Source organism: Heterocephalus glaber, unplaced genomic scaffold (genome assembly GCF_053883595.1).
Source record: "Heterocephalus glaber isolate CG9 unplaced genomic scaffold, H.glaber_assembly_v1.0 deba00001572, whole genome shotgun sequence".
NCBI lineage: Eukaryota > Metazoa > Chordata > Mammalia > Rodentia > Bathyergidae > Heterocephalus > Heterocephalus glaber.
In genome coordinates, this window is record NW_028258357.1 from 8781483 (window position 1) to 8794819 (window position 13337).

Sequence of the window (13337 nt, forward strand, 5' to 3'; positions counted from 1 at the left end):
TTTAAAAAATTAACCTTATATTTCAAAAATAAGAAACCTTGAAAACTAAGATAAAAGTTGACATTATAAAGAATATCTTATAAAATATATGATGTGAACCAAAAACTGAAAAAACTTGGAGAAAAATTTTCTAGATATTTTTAAGAATTTTGTTTATAGGTTTGGGTCTACATTATAAAAATTCCTGAGCAGGGGGGAATTCCTGAGAAGGCAGAAAATGACTTAAGAATATAATGAAGATCTATATACTGTAAAAATACTGTTAATACTTAGGGATATATACATTAAGATATTTTTCTGTGTTCTGATATAGACATGTATGTTTTAAAAAGAGGATATAGGAAAATTTTATTTCTATGAATATAGATTTATATTTTATTTAAAAATATTTAGTACATTCTGATGGATCAATATATTATAATTTGTTTAACCATCTTTCTTGATAAATATTTAGGTATATGGGTTTTATAAACAATAATATTGATATTTTTGGATGCATATTTGTGCTTTGTTCAAGTATAAAAACAGGAATCAGTAGAGTTGTTTTCTATTAGTAATCAATTGTGGTGTTTACTTTTAGATTTATGCAATGCTAATTGCAATAAATATTTAATTCCATGTTTAATTGGATTTAATGTCCATGCCAGCTTCACCTCTTCTTTTTAACAACCCATGTGATTTTTTTCAACTGATGTTTACCTTTGTGCTGTTCCCATTCGTGAATGGGTTGTTAATTGATATAAATTTTGCCTTCCAAACCTTTACAAATATACATTGCTGTCTTGAGAATATTCCAGTGACTTCTGAAGCGACAATTATTGTACTTTTTTGTTATGAACTTGTTTCTTTCCACATAAATACTTATGGGGCTCTATTTATCTTTGTAATAATATTTTGATAAAATATGTCTTGTTATGATTCTCCTTTTATTAGTTTTATAAGACAAGTAAATCACTTACATCTGAAGACAGATAAATCAGTAAATGTCTTATTATATTTTCAATCTAAATCACTGTATTGGTTGACATATTTCATTAATAATACTAATTTATCCATTTATTAAATTTTCATGTCTTGAATTTTATTATTTTCACCTTTAAAACTTCTCTGCATTTTTGGACAAACGTTCCAAATTTTTACCTTCAGGTCTCTGATGTATCTTTTATCAGCTTTAGTTAATGCTTAAATTCTATTACAGCCTTCTATTTTAATTTAGCCTTTTCATTTTAATGTTTTAAATGATGTTGAATACTGTTTAAATGTTTCTCCCTTTAAAATCTACTTCTATTTCAATGAGTTCTTATCTTTTGCTTTCCTGTTGAAAATGCGTTTAGAAATAGGAAAAGGAAAGCTACTGTGATAAAAACAGCATGGTACTGGCAAAGAAACAGACCCAAGGATCAGTGGAATAGATTAGAAGATGCAGAAACAACTCCAGACACACTCAGCCACCTCATCTTTGACAAAGGAGCCAAACACCCTCATTGGAGAAAAGATAGCCTGTTCAATAAATGGTGTTGGAAAAGCTGGATTTCAACCTGCCAAAGATTAAAACTAGACCCATACCTATCACTGTGCACTAAACTAAGATCGAAGTGGATTCAAGAGCTAAATATCAAGACAGAAACAGTAAACTTGCTGGAAGATAAGTTAGGTAGAACTCTCAATGACATTGGCTGAGAAAAAGACTTTATGAACAAAACTTCAGTAGCATGGGAGCTAACACAGAGAATCAACAACTGGGATCTCATCTTGTTAAAAAGCTTCTGCACTGCAAGAGAAACTACCAACAGAGCTAAGAGACAGCCTACAATATGGGAAGAAATTTTTAGCAGCTGTACCTCAGACAAAAGTCTACTATCTAGAATATATAAAGAATTGAAAAAAATCAGATCCCCCCAAATTCAAAGACCCAATTCAAAAATGGGCATCTGAAATGAACACATATTTCTCAGACAAAGAAGTAAAAACAGCAAATAAACATATGAAAAAATGTTCAACATCACTGGTCATTCAAGAGATACAGATGAGAACAACACTGAGATTCCACCTCACACCACAAAGAATGGCTGCTATCAAGAAATCAACCAATAACAAATGCTGGCAGGGGTGTGGGGAGAAAGGAACCCTTCTCCATCGTTGATGGGAGTGCAGACTGGTGCAACCACTATGGAAATCAGTGTGGAGATACCTCAATGAACTAGGTCTAGAGGTTCCATTTGACCCAGCTATTCCCCTACTGGGTATCTTCCCCCCAAAATTAAAAGAATCATACCACAGTGATATATGTGCACTCATGTTCATAGCGGCACAATTTGTAATAGCTAAAACTTGGAAACAGCCCAAGTGCCCATCAACTGGAAACTGGATAAAGAAAATGTGGTTTTTTTTTTATAAAATGGAGTACTACTCAGCCATAAAGAATGAGAAACTAGAGTCATTTATAGCTAAATGGATGCATATTGAGGCCATACTCTTAAGTGAAATAAATAGGACACACATGTGTAAATACCAAGTAGTTTCTCTAGTGTGAGAAACTAAAAATGTAAATAAGGATGAAAATGATTAAAACGAATAACTGATAATTTGAAATAGGAAAAGATCCAAAGGGGTAGGGGTGGTGGAAGGGAAAGGGGAAAGGGAAGAAAGGAAAGGAAAAATTATGAGAAAGAAAAAAAATGGAAACAAAGTCTATGTAAATAGGGAAGGGTGGTGGGGGTGAAAGGCGCACAGGTAATGCGGGAAAAAATAAGAACTAAGATACATCATGTTCAGGTACAAACACCCAATGATAAATGGAAATGCATTGTATACCTAAAATGTATCAATTAATATATAAAAAAAATTAAAAAAATGAAATAGGAAAAGGTCCAAAGGGGTAGGGGTGGTGGGAGGAGATATGGAAAGGAAAGAATGGAAAGGAAAAATTATGAGAAAAGAAAAAAAATGGAAGTGAAGTCTATGTAAATAGGGAAGGGTGGAGGGGTGAAGGGCACACAGGTAATGGGGAAGAAATAAGAACCAAGATACATCATGTACAGGTACAAACACCCAATGATAAATGTAAATGTATTGTATACTTAAAATGTACCAATAAAAGAATTTAAGCAAAAAAAAAAAAAAAAAAGGAAAATGCCTTTAGGTTTATTAGTTTTTTTCTTTTATTGTGGGAAGAACGTCCCTTGTGCCAAGGAGTTTGTTGTAAGCCCTCATATTTGCTTCTCTTTCTTTCTTTCTTTCTTTCTTTCTTTCTTTCTTTCTTTTCAGTACCAGAGATCGAACTCAGGACTGCGAGCTTGTGAGGAAGGCATGGCACCGCTGAGCTAAATCCCCGGCCTGCTTATTTATTTTCTATTTACCCCTTTGATTGATGTTTGTCAATGAAGAGGGTCTATGGCTGGCTTCTCATCTGATTTATGGCTTGTTGGATAACAGTAGATTTCCAGTGAAGGAAGAGTTTAATGCTCAAAAATTCTAGCCTATTGAACAAGTACAGATTTGCTGGATTGAGATAAATTATGTGCTAGCCTTAATATCTGTTGCCTGATACTTTGAACAAGAGGAATAAACTGGATTCCCCACCATTGGCTAACAGTTTGTTTCTATTTTTGTGTTTGGCCATAGTATTCTACTTGTTGAAGCTGTGACTCTAAGCCATGCAGTGTATTTACCATCCCACTTCACTCTTCTCTTCTTCCCTTATGTTTTGTGTTTGTGAATCTTATTCTCCAAGAAAGGATGGTAATTATGAGAGGGTGCTCTCTCTGTTTCTGAGGTAACTTGTGTCCTGCATGGGATTAATTACCAGTTAGTACTGGCCTTGGGTGTTTGATGCGTAGGTTACAGAGCAAGGGATGAAAGAACAGTACTCCTCTATTCTTTTATGTTGACAATTTTCTCTATTCCGTGTGGTTGGTGATTATGATTTACAACTGATTTCTTTAGTTCCTGAAGTTAATGGATTTTTTTTTTCTATTTCTAGTGGTAGGATGACTATCAGTTACAGTTTTTAGTTATATCAATTTTGTTTTTTTCTGCCTTTAAAAGTATTTTAGCAAGCAGTGGAATACCCTGCAGTGTGGACTGCTAGCCAAGTGCCAATTTTGAAATATTCCTTTGGATTACAGTTTTAAACATTGATATATAGATCATATCATATCATATCATGGCATCTTTTAATCACTTACCTGAATATTGCTCTGATAAACTAAATATATGTCCTTCTAACTTAGGAGGGAGAGAGTGTACCTCTTCCATTTTGATGATACATTTTTATTCTTACCCAACTCTAAGAACTAACTAAAATTAGTGGCTAATTACTTTCAGAGAGTGAATTTTCCTATCAATTACACCACCATTAAAATCATGATTTTTTCACAGTTACTCTTCAGGATTCAGATCACCCAGACTAACTTTCATTGAACAGGTCAGTTCTTATAATTATGAGAGGTACATTTTATAACTAAATCATCTTTCCCAAATAAAAACAAATTTAATGTTACTCATATCTGTATTGGGTAGAAAACAAGGTATTTAATAAATGCTTAGGTCAGCTATCTATCTTCCTAAACCTACCTTCAAATTCTTCTTGGCTTGTATTATTTCAATTGTGATATATGATGAAGTATTGGCTCCAGCCCAGTACTCACTGAGATATTCAATGTGATGAAATGTTGTCTCTTGAAGATGATTTTAGCTCTGTAGATGTTCCAGTATGAAATGGAATAGTTGGTGCCATCCCCAAGTGAGAATACAAACATTTCTTTCCCCCTTCCTTCCTTCCTTCCTTCCTTCCTTCTTTCCTTCCTCCCTCCTTTCTCTCTCTCTCTCTCTCTCTCTCTCTCTCTCTCTCTCTCTCTCTCATCTGGTGGACTCTTCTGAGATTGTATGGGAGGGCTGAACATATGTAGAAGAAATATGACCTATGTGAGTGTATCTATTATCTATTGATGCATAATAAACTACCCCAACATTTAGCCTTAAACAACCAATTAGTGAGCTCACAATTCTATAGATTGGAAATTTGGATTAAGCTCAGCTAGGTGATTATTTGGTCTCTGGAGTTTAATCATTTATTTAATGTTGTCTGCTGGTCAGATGACTGAACAATGAGAGATAAGAACACCACATTCTCATGTCTAACAAATGGGCCACTATCAGATGGGGCAGTATGTATGGGGGCACCTGGGTTGCTTGTCTCTCACCGGAGAAGACGAGGCTTATTTACACAGAAGCTCAGAGAATTTCAGGTGAGAAGAAGAAACCATGCAAAGCCTCCTGAGCCCCGGACTAGATGCTGGCTGAATGTTGTTTCTGTGGCATTGTGGTGGGCATTATAAAAGGCAGTGGAACCAACTCTACCTCTTAATGAGATGAGCTGCTAGCTCACATTGCAAAGGGACAAGGACAGAGAGAGGGATGGAGATTCTGACTACTTTTGCAAACTACAGTAGAATATGTTTAATACAGAGGAATCCTGATAAATCAGTAAGGACATTCATTTCCTAGGGCAGATGTAACAAATTACTGCAACTTAGTTAGTGGCTTAAAGCAACACACTTTTATTTTTTTTATACTTCTGGAGGGCATAAATCCAAAATCAGTGTGACTGGGTGAATCAAAAGTGTCAGCTGGGTTGTTCTTTTTTCAGAGACTGCAGAGGAGAATGTTTCTTGCCTTCTCCAGGGAGAGCTGATGATTGCTGAAATTACTTGGTCTGTGGCTGCATTACTTCCATCTCTGTCTCCATCTTTGTATCACCATCTCCTCTTGTGTGATAAAATTTCCCTCATAAGGATACATGTAGTTGCATCTGAGGTCCACTTGGATAAACCAGGTTAATCCTCTCACCTCAGCATAATCACATCTGTGAAGTCCTTATTTCACCACATAAAGCAACACTTACTGGTCCCAGAGTTTAGGATGTGGACCACTTTTGTAGGACCAGAGTGAGGGGTGTACCTGTGAGAAAACACCCTATGATTTAGCACTACATATTTGTTTCCTTGGCCAGAAAGCCAAATGGTAATAAATTGATCAAACTCACCTGAAAGTATATAAGAAATGTCATCTAGCAGTCTTATTAATAGGGAAAGGGTCTTCTTTCAAACAAAGACAAAGAATACTTATATTCCATATATCGAATATTCATTCATTCACCCCACAAAGGTTTTGAACACACAAAGAGCCAGGCATTGTTATGGTGACCAAGATTCAGTTATGTTAATTCTAGATACACTAGTGGACAAGTGTTTACATTTTAAATTGTGCTGTCCAATGTGGTAGGCCCTGGTCAATGAGACCTACTCAACACCTGAAAATGTGGTTATTGAGTACCTGAAATGTGGCCCATCTGAATTGCAATGTATTGCCAGTGTAAACTCATACTGGACTTTGAAAACTTAGCATGAAAAATACTCAGTATGAAAAATACTTAGCATGAAAAAAAGAATATAAACTATCTTACTAAACTTTTACTGGTTTCATTTTGAAATGATAATATTTTAGGTATAATATATTGAGTTAAGTCTATTATTAAAAGCAATTTCATTTGTTACTATTTACATCTTTTACTGATGCTAACAGAAAGTATAAAATTATATATAAGGCTTACATTTACATTCATGCCATGTTTCTATTAGACAGTACAACTGTAGAGGTCAAGAGAAGAGAACAAATCATATTCTAACAAACAGACTGGAGATACTAATCTAGTATTATTTTAGAGAGGATCAGAGCAGTATTCTCTAGATTGAGTGGCCAAGGAGGGACTCATTTGAGTTTTGACCTAAAACCTGAATAATATAAAAGTTATCAGTCACTGAAAGATTTTTTGGGAAATGTTTCCTAGGCAGAGGCAATATCAAGTCTGAAAGCTTCATGTGAGGAACAAGTTGGATGGGGTAGAGGTATAGAAAGAAATCCAATGAGGAAGAAACATCTGAGAGTGGACTAAGACAAGTGTGCCAGTTCATCCTGATCATCAAGTCAACTGGACTAAGAGACTTTTGGAAAGGTGATTGGATGGTGAGGACACTACCCATTGAAGGGTTCATAGCAAAATGCACTATCAGGAGGTGGGGCCCAGCTGGAAGGAGTTGGTCATGAGAACGTGACCTTGGAAGCTATATCCGGTCACTGGCTCCTTCCTTTCTGGATTTTTTTCAACCTGCTGTGCTTCCCAGGTACCATTCTTTGAGCAGCTTTCCTCTACCATGCTCTTCTGTCACGATGTCTCTGACTTGGATTTGGCTGGCCCAGAATGGAAAACACGGAAGCTATGAGCCAAAGTAAACCTTTCCTTTTCAATTTTTGGGTGTCAGGTGTTTTTTTTTCCCCCCAGCAGTGGGAAATCTGACCGATACAGTAAGAAAGGCAGGAATGAGCCAATTTATTTTATGGTCAGCAAAGAGCTCAAACTCTCTTCAACTTTTGTTAAAACTCTGAATGAGATCATTGATATTTGAGAAGACAAATGTAAGTGAAATTTTAATATTGGAGCTGTGAGAAGTTGGCAAGTTAATTGTTTTTTTGCCTCAGTTTTCTCATTTGTAAAATGGGAATATTAACAATTACACAACCCTGATAGAGTTATTTTGAAGATTAAAGGAGATAATACATGCACATTAATTCTAAGTATATGCTGGTCATTAGTAGTCTACTCCATATAAAGTTAGCACACCAGAATGATGGTTACTGATTACTCAAGTTACTTGTATAAATGCCTTCTTAGAAGTTCATTAAATAACATTCTCAGTTTAGTTAAGTTGCTCTAATAACATGTTGTGTTACAACATTTCTGCTTTTTCTATAACTATCTTTGTCTACTGGGTTATTAAACATTTCTTGCATAAGATTCCATTTAAATTTTCTGAGAGCTTAATACAAAGAAAATGTATCTCCTGGATTGCTTTATATCATTTAATTAGACAAGAGGTTAAATAAAAACCAAGATGTTAAAAACAGAAATAAAAATGTAAAAAGGGAAGAAAAAGTCTCTCATTATTTCTCCCTTTGTTATGGTATTGGCTAGCAGGATTCAGTTATAATTTCTTCTTGGTTTTAGGTTAGTGTAAGTTTATGGGATTTATGATATAATTACTTTCCATGGGCCAAATATATTGTTATAGACCTTCCTTTCATTATTTAAAAGCTCATGACATGTGTATTTTATTATATGCTGCTTTAAATCATTTTAAAAATAGTTTAAGTCTAAATTAAATAAAAATATAAAACATTGTTTCTATGAGAAAATGCATTCCAAGTTTCATAGAACCAAGTTATAAAAGAAACTTTGGAACATAGCCCATGTATAAATTCAAGAATTTCTCATATATTTTGGGGAGGGGACATTCTTAAATGTCTTATTAAATGTTCTCCTTAGAGGTCAGATTTCCCCAAAAGAGGAGCAAAATTTAGAACTGAATGATGTATATATGACACATGTTAAGCTTCAAAACAAAAATATACAGATTTATCTGTGTAGAAATTATTTTTTGTTGAAGATAAATAAGAGCATATAACATTTTTTAAAATCGGAGGACATAGTTCTTAGAATTTATTCACTCAATGACTGTCGGAGACCTATTTTACACTGGAGCTGTAAATACAGACATTAACTAAAGTGTCCATGAGACGAGACAACAGTTTTACAGAGCCAGGTAATGAAGAAACTCGTATAACAAACATCTGAAATTAGAATTTGATCTTGAAGGAGATAGAGAGCTATCGAAAAGTATTAGACACTGAAATGATGTGATCAGCTTTGCTTTTAGAATGACCTCTGACAGCTGTTTGGGAGATAAATTTAGGGTGGTCATGGAGGAAACAAGAGCAAGCGAACAAGTGAGACTGGACAGCGAGTTAACAAATAAGAAGCCTTTTCCTAACAAACAGGTGAAATCTTTTGGGACAGTTGAGCACAGAAAAAATGAACCATGTGAAGAAAATGCCTAGAAGGTTGAGGAATTTGGCAGAATTGTCTCGGATGGCTTAGGTTTCTGACTTGGGCAATGGAGACGATGACACTGGCATCCACAGGGACAGGGAGGAAGGGACGTGGGGTGGTGGGGTTTAATACAGCGCAGATCTTTTAGGGCAGGGCAAAACTGAGATGCCTGAGGGACAGCTGCATAGTTTGTGGATTTATTGGTCTAAATCTCAAGAATGGAGTCAGATGTCTGGGGGACACTAAATCATTGAGACATAGGCGTAAATAAGATTTCTTACAAGAGTTTGCACATAGAAAAGATTGCTGACAATGGGACCTTGGGGAACAATCACATTTAAGAAAGTAAATGTAGGGAGGGAGATGACATGAGTGAGAATGAGTAAACAGGGGAAAATCCAAGGAAGGAGGCTTTGAGAGGAGAGAGTTCCAAGGAGGAAGTGGTTATGCCGATGTCACTGAAGGGTCAAGTGACATAAGGAATAAAAAACATACTTTGGAATTTTAAATTGGTATATGCTATCAGAAACTGGCAAGAATAAGTTTACTCCAATTAAATGGGTGAAAACTGAGTCAGAATATGAAAATTGAATGAAGGTGAAGAATTAGAGATGAGGTTAGACGCTGGGTTCTGAAGGGAAGGGAAAAGAACAGCAGCTACTGGCAGACGAAGAGAAGAGATAAAATTGTTTTAATATGAGGGCTGACAACTATAATTTTATGTTGAATAAACCTGCAAGTGAAGAGTGAGTATTTGATGACAAGTCTCTGATGTAGGAGGGGAGATGGGATTCAGAAGGGAGACTTCTGGGTGGCGGGAGCAAGGCCTTTCTATTATAATTCTGCTGAAACTTTAGACAGCTCCACAACAATAGGGTAACTTATATGTGCCCTTCATCAATGAATAATCTTCATTTATAACCAATGGGAGTTTTAGGAAATGATTAATTTTCATTGCACTCTCAAGAAGAATAATATCTATAGCCATGGCCTTTGTAAAGTCTCCGGAGTTCCATTTTTCCTTCTATTCATTCTTCAGATTTTATGACTCATTAAAACTTGTTCTCCATTAATTCAAATAAAATTGTGTTCAGTGTCATGGATATGGTGATGAACCAAACCCAGAGCCTGTCCTTGAGGTGCTGTAAATGCACACAGGGCTTGGCAAGGAGTTAATCTCTGTCCTTGTGATTGCTGCTGCTGATAGCAACACAACAGTTGTATACTGGTGATACTGACATGAACCTTGGTCCATTTACTCACTTACTATAATGGTTGCTTTAAAAACCATCAACAGTCTATGGATACATCATCCTGAACATGCCCAATCTCATCTAAAAATCATCATTTTTTCCTTTGTACAATCTTTGAGTGGAAGTTCCATGAAGCAATCCTATAGAATTCCTCTCTTGAAAATTAAATGTGTGACTACTAGTGTGTTTTTTGTTGCTAGGACAAAATACCCGACAAAATCAACTTGAAAGGAGGTAAGATTTGTTTGAACACATGGTTTCAAAGGTCTCAGTTCATGGTCTCTTGGCCCTGTTGCTTTGGGCCGGTGGGATGGGAGGCCTGTTTATGTCATATTGGGCAGAAAGCAAAGAAAGAAGCCGAAAGGCACCAGGGTCCCAGTAACCCCCTCAAGGGCAATATCTCCAACAACCTATCTTTCCCCAACAAGGCCCCATGTCCTTAAAGGTTCTTCCACCTCCCAACAGTGCTGCAGGCTGGAACCAAGTCTTTATCATAAGGGTCTCTGGGAGACACTTCTGAACCACAGGAATTACCAAAACACAGACCAATTCTTAACCAAAACAGTGCTTTTAAAGATGTCATTTCCCTCCCTCCCTTCTTCCTTATTTTCTACTATTAACTAAGTGTCTTGAGGATGAGGATCTTGTTGTCTAACACATTTCTACTAAATCATACTATACTGTAGAAATACATAATGTTTAGGATTCAGAAGATCTGGGGTCCATCAGTAATCAGCCATGTAACTTACTCACTGAGAGCACACCACTCCTCAGCTTTGTAACTTAAAAGTGCTGTGCAGAGGGATTGGGAGGGTCCCAGAATCCTAATATACTTTGGTTCTATTCATGCCTAAAGTTTTTCATTTAGGGAAAATAGTAACTTCTCAGTTTGGCTTAACCAAATTTGAGCCATCCTCTGCAACATGAAGAATCTTGACTTATGCAAAGGTTTATTTCAGAATTCAGATGCCTGCCACACTGGTGGCTTGGTATGAATCAGATGAAATGCAGCAACAAGGTACAATAAACTCACTCATATAGTAGGCTGAGTGCAGAGCTGGAAGTGTCTCTCAGATCACCATCATGGTGGTGTGAGTGATCAAGAATGTCTGTGACATGCAGAAGTTGAGAGCCAAGATACAGTCATGCTCTGAGCCTCAGACATGAGAAGTGCCCTTATGGGAACACTGGTGTGATATTATTGGTAGAAAAAAAAATGCTCCTCGCATTATTGAGATTCAAGATTACTATTTTAGGAAATAAATGTATGCATCAAATTATAAATGTTAAGAATTCTGTTGGTTTAGAGCAGCAGAAAAGAAGTCTGAGGAAAATGAAGTCAGACTTCCTCGTCTCAAATTGGCAATTAGAATCTTGTCCCTGGTCAGCTGAGAAGGAATCATTCACTGGTGATGGACTGCTTAAGAAACCAGATACCTCTGCCACCCAGGGTACTCTTTCAATGGGCATCAATGATTGACAGTACATGTAGAATGATCTGCTTTATATACATCACTCGGTAATTAAGCTTTTCTTTTGCCTGCTCTTAAATTCTGTGACTTGACACATATTACTCAACCTATTCTTGTCTACATTTCTGGGTCCAGAAATCCATAATAATAACAGTCTTGGTATTTTGAAAGAGCCTAGATCTTAGACACTAAACCATTTGGCATTAATTTTTTGTTAAGAACCTGGCAAAACATAACCACACAAAGACTTAATGAATAATAGCATTTGTCCTCAACTTATTGATCCCATAGAAAGGTTTTGGGGAGTCATATCTGTCAAACAGTAGTCACTTTAATCAAATTGTACTTACCAATTTTATTTCCTGCTTTTGGACAACTTCATCTCCTTTCATATCACTGAATTAAGAAAATATAAATATTTATAAAGAAAATATAATTTCCCTACAAAACGGGTTTCTATGGAATTAAATGATAATTATGCATGGATATGTTAGGAATTGCTGCCTGTCTTCCTTCAGACATGCCTAATTTTTTTATGCCTCACTTAGTTCCACAGCTCATGTGAGCATTATTTACCAAGCAGCTACAGCCCTTAGAGAGCTGAGTGCTTTATTTTTCTGCAGTCTAAAGTCAGGTTCACCTGAACAAGGGATGAGTTGTGTTCATCAGAGAGTGAAATTATTTTGATCATCTTACTCATGTGAAGAGGTACTGCAGGAGCAGTTAAGAGCAATGGAATGCTACAGAGCAAGATCCAGACACAAGCTCTGCTTCACCCTAGCTTTGAACCCAGACAAATCACTTCAACTCTCTAATCCTCCATTTTTCCCTTCATACAGTGAGGATTAATGGAACCTATTTGCTGTAGGATTAAATGAGTTAATATATGTAAACAGATCAGTGGAGTTGCTTCTGCAGTATCATCACAAATAGCTACTACTGGCTATCACTTATGACTCAAGGGCGGGGAAAATAAAACTCATATGGCTTTTCTAGAATACACTCATCAAATTTGGTCTTTAAATGAAATCATTGGTTCTGTACTGCACACACACCCCTACTCCCAGATAGGAACGTTAGACAGTGTCTGGAGACATGTTTGCTTGTCCTGACTCTTGGGGGTGAGACCACGAACGATGTCTGATGTGTAGAGGTAGTGGGCTGTTTGTTTCTGAACATTCCACAGTACACAGGCAACTCCACCTCCCACACCCCACCTTTCTTTCTTTGAGGAAGTATCTGGCTCAAAAATGTTGATAGTGCTGAGGCTGAGAAACTCTGAAGTAAATGAAAAGGAATTCTTGTAAGGGATGAGTCACAGACAAATCCTAATCAAGGAACCAGTTTATCAACAGGTATTTGTTCCTCTGTGCTCCAACTTATTTAATTCTGACAAGAACCCTAAAAAAGCAGGCTGGATTGGCATAATCTCTTCCCACTCCCCCCTTTTTTTTCAGATGAAAAGTTAGGCGGAGAGGCTGACTTTCTCACAGAAACACAGATGGTAATTAAACCCAGATGTTCTGAGCCCCAAATACAGAGCTTCTGCCACTCTCCCATGCCCAAGTGCATTTCTTCGGGGAGTGCAGGAGACATTTTAGACATGGTTCCTCCCCCACGATTCTTACTCAGTCGTTAGAGATTCACACCCATGAGCAAGTTATT